Raw genomic sequence first — 18138 nt, 5'->3', positions numbered from 1 at the left:
TCTTGTTAATAAAAAAATGTTGTACTGAATGTCACAGATTTTCAGTTGGGCAATGTAACCATAACGTCCTTCTAGCAAGGGTCTTTTACTAAACAGTATATACACCTTACGAAGAATGCCACATGACAATATGCGGGCGTACAGCACGGTGACATGTCCCAGAATCAGTGCACACTTAACAGTAAGATCTATGCCTCATGGACAATGTGGAAATAGATTTTATATTGATGTAGTAACGTCCATCTTCAACATTTCCCTTACACAACGCCAACACGTATTGGTATGCAACGATTACCAATGCACTACACATATTATATCATTAGCAAACGTTGTACTTATCTTAAAATGACATCAGCTAAAGGCGTCCTTCCTCCCTAAGAAACAGCAGCATTGCTGTGATGAAGAAGCATGAGAAGCAGTGCCGCTACCTTACAAATAACAAACGCACAAAATTTGTCGCCGTACATCTACCAACCCATATTACCGTTTGTGCCTCTTTGCTTATTGCTGTTTGCTAATTGCCTTATTACCTGCCGTACCAAAAAATAAAGCCACCCGTAAACAAAGTTAATAATGCGTTATTACCGACCTTTCACAGTGTAAAAATCATTTAAAAAAAATTGCATACACTCCAATTACTGCATATTTCTCAGTAAAATACATAGACGCAATAATCTTTGCCAGTAATAGTTTCAATTTGCAAAGCACTAACGTGTGCTGCTAAAAAGGAGGATTACTTGTTATAATCCGGGGCGGCTTTGGCGGGTCAGATTACAAAAGCAAATCCTTTTTCAAGATGGCCACCATAGAAAGGGAAGGCGGTTATTTCATACATAGTCCCTCTTCCCTTTCCGTGGTAGGCTGCAAAAAGAACAAGTGCGTGATGTGACGCAGAACCTGTAAATAAACATACAGCGACGTACAACCTAATAACTGACATTTTGAAATAATAGACTGGACTGTAAAAGAAAACGTGCACATTTTAGAGTTCGTAAAGTAGGTTTATTTAACAACAAACTGTCAGAGACCATCGTAGTAATCCCATTTTAAATACAATGATAACAATGGTTGTAAGGGCGAAATTGCAAATGTAAAAGAAGAGGAATACGTTGTTTTTTTCCCATACAAAAATGTTGGGTTCTTGGTTAAAGCAGCCGCTTTGTTTACACAGTGATTTCTAAGAAGACACCATGACCTTGAGCCTACAGCACCATAAATGATGTGATGTTGCTCCGAATAGCGAGTTCAGCATACGGACAAAGCGGGCTTAGGGTGTCATTCCACATAATTGTTACGGACAGGCAACCGCTCACAAGCAGTTGTATTTGCCGGCCGAAAAAGGCCTCACTCGGCATCTGGAAACCATGGCATGGACAATACGGAAAGATGTACCTGGGCGGGAAACGTAACAGAAAATACGTGTCAATAACCAACCTCTACCAGAAAATTTCAAAAAAAGACACAAAAATGTGAAAAGTAATACACAAATGTAAGTGGTCAAACATGACATTTTACTGAAATGTTACTAATGAACATGAGTAACTATAGTAACAGGCTAGACACGCAGAGATTCTGCATGCAGCGTAAGAGAAAAAAAATGCCAACTACACAGGAAGACGATAATGCAGTTATGAAAGCAAAATGAATGGACAATTAAAAAAATATTACGTCTCGTGATTTCAAACAAAATCAAAATAACATGCAAATTTATACACAAAGCTATGTGGGCAAACATAACGATTCACACAAAGATATTAATTCTAAAAAAGGATGAGTGTAGTCATACCCTACAAATGTGGAACCTGTGCACTCTGCAATATTATAGGAAAAATGTAACAGCGCAGAAAGATGATCTGTCCGTTATATTGGCACAATTAGATTTTCGGTAATGTAAAAATAAAGCGCGGTTCGCTGTAGAATGGGCAAATGTAAACTTACATAATATTTACTGCCTCCATTCTTTTTCTGCAAGTCAGACACCAATGTGTTTGCATCGAAGATTCTTCGAGGACTGATATTGCATGTCCCTGACAAACTTTTTAAAACATAACCTTATCAATTGCTATTCTTTTCGACCCTTTCATTCCGTGAATTTCTTCAAAGGTTTCCCTTTCACTCAAGGTAAAAAAACAATTGCCCCTTATACATTCACTCGGATGCGCAAGCGTATTGAGCATCCAAGCAAAAAAGCAACTCATGTGACCTTCACTCAGAAGCCAAATACATTCTTACTTTGCATCAACATATTGAAATCCAATTATGAGAACCGCTACTCCCATACACCTCCAGAATCGCTGTTTCCAGCAAAGAGTGCAGATGGTGGCCTTAGTTTTCAAAACCTAGGACGCCAGTCTGACAGCAATATTATTCCAAAAACATTTTAACCCACACGCACTAATTGGTAGTGGTACAGTGAGCACGAACTTCCATTTAAACGTATGACTTTGGTGACAAGAGAACTCCACTGTTTCAGTTTGTGCTCCCCACATCCCATCCTACCCCCCTCAAAGGTCACCTTCTGAAATAATATTACATAAGTGTGACACGTGCAATGCTGTCTTGTTTTGTATGTGTTTCTGGAGATTTCCACGTACACCAAAACATGAATAAAAGATAGCGGGGGCACCGAAGAAAGCTAACGTACTTTACGCTGTTCCACAACCCATCAGGGAAAGTGCCACATGTTCGTGGGCACAAACTTTTTCCCCCATTCAGTCTAAGGGCAAAAGATACGTTTTGAGAACCCCCTCTTTATAACTTCCCCACTGCACCAAACATCACCAAACTTTCCAAAGAAATTCAGAGTGTCTGATATATTTTTTTTTGCAAACTTTGGTGAGGAATCCTCCAAGGGGAGCACAGGTATAAGGCACCCAAAAAGTGCTCTTCCTACGGAAAAAGCAACTTCACCATAACAACACAGCCACTAACGTGCCTGTCTAATATGCTCCAGTGGTTGTGGGCAGGACCTAGAGATTTTGATATATGTCCATATATATTTGAATGTATGGGTGTACATTGGCTTATAACTCCACTGCTTATAAGGTCGTTCCTGGGTGCATGGCCTTTGGCCATGCACCCAAAACTGTACACCCTCCGCAGAACCATCTGACTGCTAAGCTATAGTATGGGTGTATGCATTGCTGTAATATGATGTGCTTGTTCTGGCCAGGGCCTAGAGTTTTATGAGTATGCCGTAGGGCCTACGGCCTACGGCCTGCAGCCATGCACCCAAAACTCTACATCCTGCCCACAACCACCTGAGTGATGTGCGGAACTATGGTTGTATCGATAGGTGTGGTATGCTTCTCTTGTTCTGGCCAGAGGCTAGACTCCTAGCTGTATGTCCATAGATATTACAATGTGTGGGTGTGCAGTGGCTTATATCTGCAGTGCTTATAACTTTGTTCTTGGGTGTACACACTCCCCACAACCATCTAATCGATAATCAATACTACAGGTGTATCCATTGCTTTGAAATGCTGCGGTGGTTGTGGCCAGGGCCTACAGTCTTGGAAGTATGGCCTTCGGCATATGGCCTACGGCCATGCATCCAAGACTCTAGGCCCTGGCCACAACCACCGCAGCATGTCACACCCATGGCGGAGTACTAATCAATAGCACACCCACAGGAAAAAATTATGTAATAACGACATGTACTCAATTTCAATGGTTGCTAACACCATGCGTGTCCTTAGAACAGTTTCAAGGTCTCTGTACACAGCACGGACTGAAATACTACCCTTATTAGAGCCCTCATTTTCTGCACGTACAAACATCCCGAACAAGGTGGGCATAGAGAATACATCAATAACACCTGCCGCCCAAACAAGTACATTATTTCACCCATCTCTTCCTCTCTGAACCTCCCCAAGCACTGTAGGAGATCAAAATAGTTTCCTAAACAGCATTTTGCATGGAGAATACATAATTAACACCTGCCGCCCAAACAAGTACATTATTTAACCCATCTCTTACTCTGTGAACCTCACCACGCACTGTAGGAGAGAAAAACAGTTTCTGAAACAACATTTCCCCTATGGTGGTGACTGCGCTGTCTTTGGATCCAAGATGTCGGGCACATCCACAGATTCTGATGCACATCACGGCTCGCTGCAGCCAATCGGCGAAGACATCGCATGTCTGCGTTCATGACGCCACCCCTCTGGCCAATCGGTATCTTGTCCGCGGAGCGAACAGGGAAGTGTGACCGCGGAGTGGACATAGATATCACTATTTTTTTTAGACATATTTTTGGTTGTTTTAAAGGAAACTACTGGACGGATTGTCACCAAATTTACAAAAGCATGCTTTCGGGACCAAGCCCCTGCCACAAATTTGGTAAAAATCCGTCCAACGGTTTCACCTGTAGGCGTGCGCAAAGTTTTTCCCCCATTCAGTCTACGGGAAAAAAAGACGTTTTGGGACCCCCCCATAACTTTTCCCCCCCTGCGCCAAATGTCACCAAACGTCAGCAAAAGAATTCAGATTGCCCCATATACTTTTTTTTGCAAAATTTGGTGAGGATTCGTCCAGGGGGAGTGGAGTTATAGGCCGCCCAAAAAGTGCTCTTCCTATGGAAACAGCAACTTAACCATAACTACACAGCCACTACCGTGGCTGTGTAATATATGTTTTATATATGTATTTTGACAGGGAAAGCCAAATCACAGCATGGGGATTTTTACAACAAGCATACCCCAAAAGGGTAATTGAAAGAGCTTATATCAAAGCCCGGAAGTGTGATAGAACATTACTCCTATCGAACAATCGATTAAATAATGACATGTCAGAAGATAAAGATGTCACACGTCTGATACTCACTAATGGAACTTCAGTAACTCTGATTAAGAAAATCTTTGGACGACATTGAAAAATACAATTGGCGGATCCTGATCTGAATCGTGGTCTAGGGACCTATCCAAATGTGTGTTATCTCAAGAACAAATCCTTCAAAGATACTTTAGTCAGCAATTTCAAGGAGGATGAACATTTGAATGCAGGACATACACGGCTTAACAAGGCAACTTTGGGGTTCCATCAATATACCAGATGTAAAATTTGCAAATATGCAACAACTGTACCTCATATCAACATCCTATTTTGAATACCACCATCAAGATTAATAATAAGATTACTTGTGAATCTGATTTTGTGGTATACATACTTAAATGCACATGTAACAAGTGGTACATTGGAAGCACTAAATGCAAGTTGAAGGTCGGCATTCTGCAACATGGAAATGCAATTAAAAATCATGATGCCACGTATCCAATGTCAAAACATTTTTGGGATACACATGAGGGAAAATTAGATGGTTTTTTCATTTTTTGGGATACACAGAATAGTCCTTGGACCTAGAGGAGGTGATAGGGAACGCATGTTGCGTCAGCAGGAAACAAGATGTATTGTGGACTTTGAAACTAAGAACCCAATAGGACACAATGTAGATGAAGAATTGTACACATTTCTAGGCGTATGAAAACCCTGCATATGACTAAGCATTGGGGTGATGATTAGTAGCCTGCATAATGTGACAAGTCTCTTATGTAACGATCATTGTGAATTTACTGCATTTTCCTTTCTTCTCTTTTCTTGGCCCTCATTACGACCTTGGCGGAGAACCATGGTGCTATTAGCACCATGGTCCATGGCGCTAAGTTGCCAACTCCGCCATGGTGGTTGGCGGACTTACCGCCCCATTCCGACCTTGGCGGGGCGGTAAGTCCCCAATCCCCATCTACCCTTCCCCATTCCCATTTTTGCCCCATAGGGCATAATGGGAGTGGGGAAGACGTTAATTACGCCACCGTAAATTACGGTGGCGTAATTAACAACAAGTTCCCTTAGCGCCATGGATTTATCACCATGGCGCTACGGGAACTCGTACTCAGGCGGTAAGGGTCGGCGAAGTTTACACCGGCGTAAACCCCTTACCGCCTGGGTCGTAATGAGGGCCCTTGTCTTGTCTTGTCTTTTCTCTATGGAATCTTGTTCTCTCCTTTTAAAATGTGTATTATTAGAAGTTTTTAATTGTCAGACTTATGTCTGCCCATGAAGATGCATTTGTGTGTTCAATACGTCAGAATATCTTGTATAATGCTATTTCGTGAAGGAGGTGGTTGACATCACAAATTGACTGTCTAAGTGATCATCTAGCACTTTACAACAGGTGGTATCACCCGTATTCTTGCATTGCGTGGCAATTTACACCTCACTGATTGAACGTTGGTGCATTTCCATTAGAGTTATTGGGTAGGTGGAGTATACCCCTCGGCACCCTGCCTCTATGGCAATATCTCTTATAGGCACAGTCATAGCATTGCAGGACTGCAGCCTTTTGTCAACCTAACAGCACTGTTCTGTGGCATGTGAATCTTGGTCCCATGATATGATATGATAAGATATGATATGGCATTTATAACGCGCCTATGCACAAGTGCTTCAAGGCCCAATGAGGCAAGGGAGGGGAACAAAGGGAGGACAGACAACGATCCTACTAGGCCAGGTGTCATTCAGATCACGCAAGTGCATGGAATGGGGGGGGACAGTGCAATACAAGAAGATAACAATAAGTAAGTAGCGGCCAGCAAGTGGCAAGTGCAAGGGTAAGTGCAGACATCAGGTGTCAGGAGCTGGTAGGGGGACTGTAGGGATACAGAAACAGTCCCCAAGTGGGGGGTTGCCAGGGGGCAGTGCAGGTATGAGACGCTGGCAGGGGAGGGACCTGGGCCTGAGATCAGAGGGTGTCCAGGTAGCCAGTATAGTGCAGGTTTCAGCCAGGAGGTCAGCAGAGGAGAGGAGGAGACAAGGCAGAAGCAAAGAGAAAGGTTTTGAGGTGCTTCCGGAACCGGAGATGTTTCTCCTCAAGTTTAAGGGGGGGAGGGAGGCTGTTCCAGAGGGAGGCACCAGCCGAAGAAAGAGATCTACCACCAACTCGGTGCTTGGAGAAGCGACTGACCCTGAGGGAGTTGGAGGTGGACGAGCGAAGAGCTCGAGAAGGAAGATATTTAGGAAGTGAGAGCTGAAGGTATAGAGGCCCCAGGCCCCAGAAGGCCTTGTGGACGATGCAGAGAGTTTTGAACTTAATCCACAAAGCCACTGGGAGCCAGTGCAGAGATTTCAGTCCTGGGGCAGATATGAGGCCAAGGACAAGTCTTGCAGTCCTGTTTTGGATAAGTTGCAGAGGGCGGCGAGTAGAAGCAGGCAGATTTAAAAAGAGGCTGTTGCAATAGTCCAGCCTAGAGAGAACTGGAGCTCTGGAGACAGTGAGCTTCTGGGGGAAGGAGAGGAAGGGAAGAATACCTCTGAGGAGGTGCAGCTGGTAGTGTGACTTCTTAGATACGTCTGAGATGTGAGGAGAGAAGGAGAGGGTGGAGTCGAAGATGACCCCGAGGTTTTTAGCCTTGCAGAGAGCTACAGGGAAGGAGGGAGTGGGTGTGCTGATGTGGAGAATCTCAGTCTTACTGGCATTAAGGCAGAGGTCATTGGCGGCACACCACTCCTGGATAGCAGACAGACAGTCAGAGATAAGGGAAGGAGAGGAGGAGGCCGAGGGTAGCCTGAGAATGAGCTCGGGGTCATTTGCATAGCACTGAAGGTTTGAAAGTTGGGGCAGAGAGCGACGATGCTGTGGGCAAGGAGTATTGGTTGAACAGCCAGGGCGAAAGGTTAGACCCCTGGGGGAACCCACAGGTAGAGAAAAAGATAGCGGAGAAGAAGGACCCATGTGTTCATGGTTGGGTCTTCATCAGGTTTGCACTATGCAGTTTCAGCCTTTCATTTTTTCAGGGTGGGGATACTAGCAGGTATGCACTATGCACTTTAGGTATCCGCCTTTTGGGACATCATTTTGTAATAACTTGCATTTCCCTTATCACATGCAATACTGTTACCATTTGATGTATTGGGTAATTTGTATGAGCACTAAATAGTAATAGGGCGGCTGCTAAGCTTATGTGGAAAGTGTTTTACAGCAATGTTGTTTTCTGTGTATATATATTGCAAAAGCTATATGAGCACTAAGCATTTTGCCTAGGGTGTTTGCACATCGTTGCAACACTACAGCAAGTTTGGGATGGATTCGCTATGCCAAATGCATTGAGGACTTTAAGTAAGTAACTTCAGTTTTGTTGCCACTAGTGGAAGCATCAGATTAGCTATGTGAGCATTTAGTACTTTACTAAGGGTGTTTGCACATTGGTGCAACACTCTGGCCATTTTGGGATATACTTGTTATTCCACACGCACTGAGAATAGGCCAATTGCATGTTAGTGTGTACCTACGGGTCCAGGTTGCACTAGATTTGCATCTGGTGCAAAGTACAGACTGAGATCACGCCAGCTAGTCGAGGATGCATTTAATATGCACTTAACTCGCAGCACACAGACACACATCATGGTTTCTAATTGTGTAAGGTACACCCTTGGGACTAGTCTGATTGTGTTACTGAACGTTGCATATGAGTGTCCCCCTTTCTAGTCTGTATTTCAACATTGGTAACAATTACGTGGTGGCACCTAGCTGGAATGTGAGACATTAGGAGGAAATGTTGCCACTGTGGCTGTAATTAATTCTCAGATAGGATGGATTGAACGCTAAACGTTTTACTGAAATCAAGTACGAAATTAGATACTGCGAGCGAATATTATCTTTCGCCATGCTGCTTTAGTAAAGGCTGAGGGTAAATAATGCACACGCAATGATAAGAACTGACAACTCGGATTACCAGTATGCACGTAGGAATGTTACATTGTACATCGACTGTAAACCTATTTCACGGATTCAGTCAAAGTGTATTTTCAATCAACAATGATGATAATGGTATAGTGAATCAGGAGACACTTGCGTGAATGTGGCCTATGTCATGCATACCTTTCTGTTCACACATATGGTTTATTTATCCTGTGTGTATGGTGCAAGTTTGTGGTAGTGCTTACCGTGGTATAGACACTACTAAGGGACAATGGGCCTCATTACAACTGTCGCGGCCACGGAATGAACAGTGGCGGTAAGGCACCAACTCCATTCATACCGGGCCGCCACATTACGAGTTCACTACGTGCCACTCTGCAAGCCTGGCCAGACCACTATGGGGGGCTCAAATGGGAATGGGGACATACCAGCTCCGGGTCCCGCGAAAGGGAAATTACCAGGCCCTCCAAGGTCGGAATACCCCTTTCGTGGGATCCAGAGCCGGACCTGAGTTTGTGGGTAGCCATGCCCTTATTAAGGGCATGGCTACCTCCAACCTCGTAATGAGGCCCAATGTCTGTAATAGATATAAACTTGGGACAATGAAGTAGGTACGAAAAGAACAGACCCATTTCTCTTTCTATTCTGTGCTGAATACACGTGTTAAATGGGTGGACAAACAAAGAGCAAGCTATGTGAACAAGCGACTAGGTGCAGCGAAACGCGTCAGCTTTTATTGCTGCCTCCTCGATACTGCTTTGGAGCTACATAGCATTTTAAACAATTTGTTATACTGAATAAAGAAAAGATTTTAACTTTATCTTTTTGGCTCTATGGTGCTGCTGTTTTTCTTGGCCAATGGTTGCCACATTTTTTTGATATTTTGGCAGGAGTGCAATTCGAATTTGCCAGTGCTCTGGCGACTAAGGATAAAAAAAAAATATATATATATATTCATTTTTTAAAGAAAGGCATTGAAGGGTGCACTCTGGTTCCCAGCTTGGTGTACCTTCCACAGTCCAGTTGATCTTCTCCTCCAAGTGCTTTCATGCCTCTTGCAATTTTCAGGGAGGCAGTCTGTTCAGGTGTTGCTGGTTTGTACCAATTGTGGCCGCAGGGAATTCTGGTTGCTGTAGTCAATGCAGGTAGCCAGGCACCAACACACCCTCCAATTACACAGTGTAAATGTCCAATTGGGGGGAGGGGAGAAAACCAGCAGTGTGGCTCTCCTAAGTAGGGGCATGTGTCACCCCGGTGCCACCACCCCTGGAGACTGGGACTCCCAAAAAAATGTTTTGAAAGAAAGGCGGTGGGGGCGCACTCTGGTTCCCAGCTTGGTGTACCGTCCACAGTCCAGTTGATATTCTCCTCCAAGCGCTTTCATACTTCTATGTGTGTGTATATATATATATATATATATATCAGTGAAAAAAACTTTGTTAAAGGGACGTTATGGTTAAGTTGAGCTACTAAAAACCTATGAAATTCAGTGAAAAAACTTTGTTAAAGGGACGTTATGGGTCCAAGTAAAACCGAAAAACCCTTGAAATTCGCCAGTTATGGTAAGCTAAGCAACCATAACTCGCGCCACCACCGTGCACTGCTAAGACTTACACCCAGGACATCAAAGATGACATCACAAATGTCATTGATGCCATCACTGAATTTCATAGGTTTTTAGTAGCGCAACTTAACCATAACGTCCCTTTAACAAAGTTTTTTTCACTGAATTTCATAGGTTTTTAGTAGCGCAACTTAACCATAGCGTCCCTTTAACAAAGTTTTTTCACTGAATTTCATAGGTTTTTAGGAGCACAACTTAACCATAATATCCCTGACATGTAACATAGAACATACTCACCCCCTCGTAGTGATTTTCATGTCCGCGGACTACCGCCATGTCCACGGACACATCGAAAATCTGAGCGTGGTGAATGTAAATTTAAATAGTGTGCCCCATTTCCCCTTTGAAGTTGGCTCTGAAAAGAGCCGTTTTTTTTTTACAGATGCTTGACAGACACCTGTTATTTTATATTTTTTTTCTTGTTTTTTTTTCTTACTTTACTCCTAAAATCTTCACATAACCTTCTCCAAAGCAACCCTTACATTCCAAAATAGAAAGGCATTTCCGGTAAAAGATAAAGAAATGCCATCTTCTTTAAAATTAACAGCATTACTGGCATCAATATTCTCATTGTTACAGAAGAACATACCAGCTCTAAGCATGAAGGCACACATGCCTCGGTTGATGACACACCTAGCAATGTTTTGCTGAGGACAAAAAACGGAACTATTGTCCCATATTGCCCTAGGTAGTAATCCAGAAAAATTTTTGAAGGATCTTCATTACGGCTTGAACCAAGCGTTCCAAATCAGCCAACAAAGTAGGGGCACTGACGTTGCCCAAATGGAAAGCACCATAGTGCAAAACTACCACACGCGGACTGTTCATCGTGGCCATATCCGCACAAACAATTCCCTGTACATTGCAATCAGGCACAGTGCTCCACACCACCTCCACTCCTTTCACATCAAAGTTCTTTGCAACATGCCTGCATTCAGCGTACTGCTGTAAACCCTGCACAAACATATCTCCGAGCACCAACACCCTGAATTTCTCCACTTCTGCCATCTTCACCACACACAGTCTCTTTCAACACAAATCCACAACCTCGACATCTGATTGGCTGATCCGTACAGTTTTCTTTCCATGTTGGATTTCCTGGAAAAACCCGGATGTACCACGCCCTGTCCACGAACAGCCGCAGTGTCCGCGGACGGCGTCCACTTTACTCTCTGTGCCATTCCCTCATTGCATACAGCTAAGCAATCACACAATACGAATAACGTCCTCAGAACACCCCCATTTTGTGAATTTTTGAACATTTCAGGACAATTATCATTTCATTATTCAACATATTAACATTACAAATATTATACTTTTATCTTGTACTCTGCACACAATGCTATCTTTCTCCATTAGTAGCTCAGTATACTACATAGAATCCCATAATACAATGCTATTTATATCAATGCATCGTTCAAAGCACTAATAACGGTATGATATTTATTGCAATATCCTTGACACTTTTTTCGGAACATTATAATAAAAATCCCTAGTACACAAATTCCATGAAAAGTACATACACATGTGATGTCATCAGTGATTTCATCAATGACATTTGCGATGTCATCTTTGATGTCCTGGGTGTTAGTCTTAGCAGCGCATGGTGGTGGCGCGAGTTATTTTTCATAGCTTACCATAACTTGCTATTTTCAGGGGTCTTTCGGCTGTACTTAGAACCATAACGTCCTTTAAACAAACTTGTTTTAATATCACGCAAACAATATACAAACATGGCGTGCAAAAACCAACTTCTACAGATGGCTTTACACAGAATGTTGCAAAGTAAGAATTTATGCTCGTTCACAGTGAAGGTCAGCTGCTTCCATTTTTTTCTCGGGCCCCGGAGAGGCTCACGAAGCAGACTATAAGGTTGTATTGTGTTTTGACCTTGACAGACAGAGATTGTGATGAAAGACTTCTCTTGAAGGAGTGTTGCTAAAACGTAAGAGAAGATAAAGATGAAATTTCTGAAACGAAACCACTTTTATATATTATATCACTATGCGAAAGATCATTGGCACACGCGGAGTCGTATTTTGGGACTGCACCACTCGTAGACAATGGAAATTGCAATTGTACTGTAAGTAACCCTTTAGATTACTTTATACCAAATATAATTACAATAGCGTAGCATTAAAGACCGCTGAAGTTGAACTTGTTCGTTGAAAGTGGCATAATGTTTTCTACCGCGCACTATCACCGCCGAATTCATCCCCTGTCGTTTAGAGGGCTCTGAAAAAGGCAGACGACACAGGGTGGGTTAATAGAAATAATTTAACCGGTCTATAGGCAGTCAAGTGCTCTACTCGCTGTGCCACTTCACTGTAGCCTGTCAAGTGGCACAGCGAGTACAGCGCTCGCTTTGACATCCGTGCACAGCTTGCTAACGCAAGTTTGAATCCCGGCAAGGCGAAACTCAGCCTTTCATCCTTCCGTGGTCGATAAATGAGCACCACACACCGTGGTTAATAATAAGCACCGCTTACATACCTCACAGTTCTTAGCACTATATGAATGGGAAAATATTATTATTTTATTATTAACATACTCTGTTGCACTATCTTCGATAGCAAATAGTTTCACGCCCTAATAAATAAAATGATGATTTTTAATGAAGATCGGCTGGTGAGACTAATTTATGTTTTTTAAAACAGGTACGTGGCCCCATTTTGTCTGTGTCACGATTTACAGACTCCAGCGGATGGGGTCTTCAACTGCCAGGTGCAAGTCCAAATATGCAACTTCATGACCCTCACCATTTTATGGGACAATCACCAAGGACCAATATGCCCTTACGCAGTACTAGCGGCTACAAACAACATACCAACCAATAGAGTGGTCTAATGGCTCGTTATTGGAGCAACCTTCCGATTATCAGAGCGACTATTTACTGCTTTTATCATAAACCAACAGCCTATCTACCGCAAAGGAACAACGCGTGGCTCCAAATAAACTTTTCCTGATCGACAGCAGAGACAATAGCAAATCGCTGAATATTCACTAAACATTTCATGTAAAATAAATGTACTTTACCAAATGTACAATCCTGCTGTTTACTTTTAAACCACAGTTTCATATTCCGAATTGTGGCGCACTGAGTTGTAAGCTGATCTAACACTCTCTGTACCGCAAAGGAACATCGCGTGTCTCAACATGAACTTTTGCGGATCGACAACAAAGACAAATGCAAATTGTTGAATATATTCTCTAAACATTTGATGTCAAATAAATGTACTTTACAACATTTACAATCTTGCTCTTTGCTTTTAAATTACAGTTTCATATTCCGAATTGTGGCGCGCTGTGTTGTGACATAATGTGTGTTGTCTTCCGGGTTCTGTGTAAAGTCGCGTAGTACTGGAGACAACTGGGCGCGTTTGATTACGCACCCTGTAACGTCACGGAGAGAGGCGGGGAATATGAATGCTTTGATAATATCAGGCTTAGGGGCGGGAGATATGATTTAGTGTCGCAAAAGCAAGTCAGCCAGGTCAATAGCGCCAGTCATAGGATTATCACATAATGTCGGCGCACACCAGCCGGATTTATCGTTTCTTTAGTGGACAAAAAGTCGGTTGACGCCCCTAGGAAATTGTACTATTAGCTAACAAAAGGAGTGCTCTTAAAACACTTTCAGCCTGACAACGAACAATACAAACAACGTTCTCAGAACACCCCCATTTTGTGTAATTGCAACCATTTCGGGACACTGCGAGTGTTCTTAGAACACATTCAACTAGACAGATTACAATACGGACAGCGTCCTGAGGACACCCCCAGTTTGTGTATTTACGAACAATTAAGTACACCGCGAGTGTTCATAGCTCATTTTTACCTTCCTTGCGAACAAAAATGACACATACTCCGTCCTCTAAACACCACACCATTTAGTTTATTTACAAAATGTCAGAACAGCCGTGTTCTCCGCGGACAAATCGAACGCAACAAAAAGGTCTAGCACATAAAAAAACAAAACATTGAACCTATCTCATACTCCCCCACCCTCCCCAAACACTCTTACACACCAACACACGGCACTAAATACAATTTTTTATCCACTTTTCACTGCGCTGTACGCGGTCGACTGCGAATACAAGATGGCGGGCACCACAGAAAATCTGACACGCTCCACGCCCCTCGCTGTTCAATCAGCGAACACGTCGCATGTCCGCGGACATGATGCAAGCCCATGGGCCAATCGGGGTGCTGTCCGCGGAGCGAACAGGGAAGTCCGTCCGCGAAGCAAACGCAGATATCACTAATTTTTTTGCCTTACATTTTGGTCATTTTTAAAATAACTACTGGACAGATTTACACCAAATTTACAAAAGTACGCTTTTGGGACCAGGCCGCCGCTCCTGCCACAAATTTGGTGTAAATCCATCCAGCGGTTCGGGCTGTAGCCGTGCGCAAAGTTTTTTCCCATTCAGTCTACGGGAAAAAAAGACGTTTTGGGACCCCCCATAACTTTTCCCCCCCCTACACCAAACGTCACCAAACGTCAGCAAAAGAATTCAGATTGCCCCATATACTTTTTTTGCAAAGTTTGGTGAGGATCCGGCCAGGGAGAGCGAAGTTATAAGCCGCCCAAAAAGTGCTCTTCCTATGGAAACAGCAACTTAACCATAACTACATGGCCACTACAGTGGCCATGTAATATATATGTATATCCATATTCAAGCAAAAACCTTTAGTTGCAGGGACGTTAAGGTGAGCAATACATTGTAAAAAAATATCTTTGAAATGCAAGGAAAAAACTTCAGTTGCAGGGATGTAAAGATGAGAACTTAAGGCAACTAAACCTCTGAAATTCACCTAAAGCCACCTTAACTTCACACCCCCTGTTGCGTAGCCTATGGACATAAAGATGACATCACAGACGGCACAGCCACTCTATATTTTAAAACATTTGCAACCCATCGCACAAAGACGTTCTACAATCACAAACTGATTTTGACCTGTTTTGACAGTGGTATTGTTATGTATAAAAGATTGCAGGCTTTGAGGACGCACAATGTTTTTATACAATGCTGGCACCCATGAATGTACGCACAGTAAGTGAACATATTTCTTAAAGTTAATGTAGTTCATTTGACCTTCCTCTTCGAAGAAAGTGCACGAGACAAAATAGCATTGGACTTTAAAAAAAGTAATGAACACCAGAAAAATAACCTGATTGAGGATATGTTCGAATAAATATGCTGGCAAAATATAAAAGGTGCACATCTTTTAAACCCAGCAAACTTTCATGAAAGATTACTTGATAACCAAAATCCCAATACAAAACAAGTGCTTGTGGTCTTGTGGGTAAGCGTCTACACAGGGAACAGGACAACCTGACTAAAATCCTGGTAGCCAAATACTTGAGCAAGTACGCCATCCTCAAATAAAACCAAGGGTTTGCGTCCGCCCCCTGATAAAAAGTTACACTCTCCACCCACATGTGTCCTTTATCTGTGCCCTGAAAAGCAGTCACAATCAGGGGAGAATAACTGCACCAGTGTCGAGGATTAGAAACCCTCTTTCCACATCGTGGGCGAATACTCATGACTTGTCCTCTCATTTCCCCTCCTCACCCACGTGTCTGGCTTTCAACAATACTCTGCTTTATAAGGATAACTTGATAAGTACACATGCCATAGTGTCACTCAAATACATAAATCCTTATTGAACTATGTTAGGCAAAGAATCTACAGTTTTGGCATTATTCCACCTATCTTGACTAGGAGACTACAAATACCAGAATGCACTTCAGCAAAAGGCAAAACATGCTCTATGAGTGCAATACTTTCAAGGACTGACATTTAGCATGTTTTAAAAAAAATAATGTGGATTCTTAGTGTGTTAAGAAAACACAAGGCACCGGAAATGTGGACTGTCTCCCATCCATGCAGTAACCGGGACCAACCCTACTTAGCTTCAAAGTCAGAAAGGTGCCATCTCCCTCAGGTCACACTGCTTTAAGTGGTCTTTTAACTTGTGCTCATTTATTCTTTTAACTTGTGCTTATATATTAGGCAACGTGGCCTGAGGGTGCCAGCTGCTAACTTGCTTTATAGCTAAGCAGCATCAGTCCTGATTACTGTCGGGATGGGAGTTCCAGATGCCTATTGCCTTTGGCCATTGATTTTTTTACCTCTGACATCACTGTACCTGGCAAAATAACTTTTTAAATTGTTTGTACCTTTTTTTCTATAGTAGTGGGCATAAACTACAGATAACCTCTGCTATATGTAGTCTTTTAATATGTGAACTCCAGATTGCTGCAGTGATCTGTAGTTTATTATAGCCGCGAATATCAGAATAATGCTGGAAGAAAATGTTTTCTTGCCCACCGAGGCCCTCACCAAGTTCCCCATCATCTGTGCCAGCTCCCCCCACTCTCCAGATGGCCTACTCACCTCCCATGCCCTCTCCACTTCCCCCCACAACACACACTGTTTCTGGGACGCAGTTTACTTTGAGATGTCAGCTATTCTATTTTATAGCCAAAGTAACAGAAAAACTTTGTGTTGCAAACTCAGTACCAAGACCCCGCCAACTCACAAATTTCACTTGGTGCTCTCTAGCCACCCCCGTCCCCATCTCTAGACTGATGACATTTGCATGTTTTTTGACCTGCAAATGTTTTTGTTTTTGCATTTCATTTTCTGATAACCTTGGTTATCACTCGTTTTGAGTAAAAACTAAGATGGCATCAATGACATTTGTGATGTCATCTTTGATGTCATGGGTGTTAGTCCTTGCAGTGCACAGTGGTAGCATGAGTTATGGTTGCGTAGCTTACCATAACTGGCTAATTTATGGGGGTTTGCGTTTTACCTGTAACCATAACGTCCCTGTAAAAACGGTTTTCCATTGAATTTCATAGGTTTTTGCTAGTGCAACTTAACCATAACGTCCCTTTAAGAACGTTTTTTGTTAGTGAATTTCATAGATTTTTATTAGGGCAATATAAATATAACATTGCTTTAGCATAGTGTATTTAACAATGATGCTATGTTTGTAGTACCACACCTTCACCATAACGTCGCTTTAGCAATATTTTTTGTGGCTGATTATGATATAAAGCTCCTTTCAGAGTTCACAATGTAAGTGCCAATGAAGGGAGGCAGTGCGACGCGCATTGTATACCCGCCACACAATTGTATGCTAAATGGAAGGAACCGTGACACTGTGGAAAACACTGCAGTGGAAACCGGTAGAAATGTGTGGCTGTTGAAACAGATGGTTCTGTGTGTTGCAGTTCATTTTGAAGAGCGCAAGTGCGCAACAGCAAGCACAAACATTATTCCTATACTTCAAAAAGGACAGCAAGGCAATGGGCCTCATTACAACTCAGGCGGTAAGGGGTTTACGGCGCCGTAAACAGCGCCGACCCTTACCGCCTGAGTACGAGGTCCCTTAGCGCCATGGCGGATTTAACACCTGCTTTTAGCAGGTGTTAAAATCCATGGCGCTAAGGGACCATGGAGTTAATTATGCCACCGTAATTTACGGTGGCTTAAGTCCGCCAACCACCATGGCGTAAACATAGTTTACGCCATGGTGGTAAAGTCACGGCCCAGGCGGTAACTTACCGCCTGGGTCGTAATGAGGCCCAATGTGTGTAGAGCGTGCAGAATTTGGAAATGCAGTAAGATCAACAGCAACGCTATTTGTCGGGAAAACTGTTTGTGCAGTGAAACGATAGATTCCCATTTCTACACTACGACAATGGAACAAGTTGTAAAAAGACACAAATACACTTCTTCACAATGTACCGCGCGTTCTCCATTTCCGGACCAAATAAAACATTACGCACCTACATGGGTGT

The sequence above is a fragment of the Ambystoma mexicanum genome, chromosome 2q (genome assembly GCF_040938575.1).
Source record: "Ambystoma mexicanum isolate Mex_15411 chromosome 2q, UKY_AmexF1_1, whole genome shotgun sequence".
In the NCBI taxonomy this organism is placed as follows: Eukaryota; Metazoa; Chordata; class Amphibia; order Caudata; family Ambystomatidae; genus Ambystoma; species Ambystoma mexicanum.
This window is presented reverse-complemented; position numbering follows the sequence as displayed.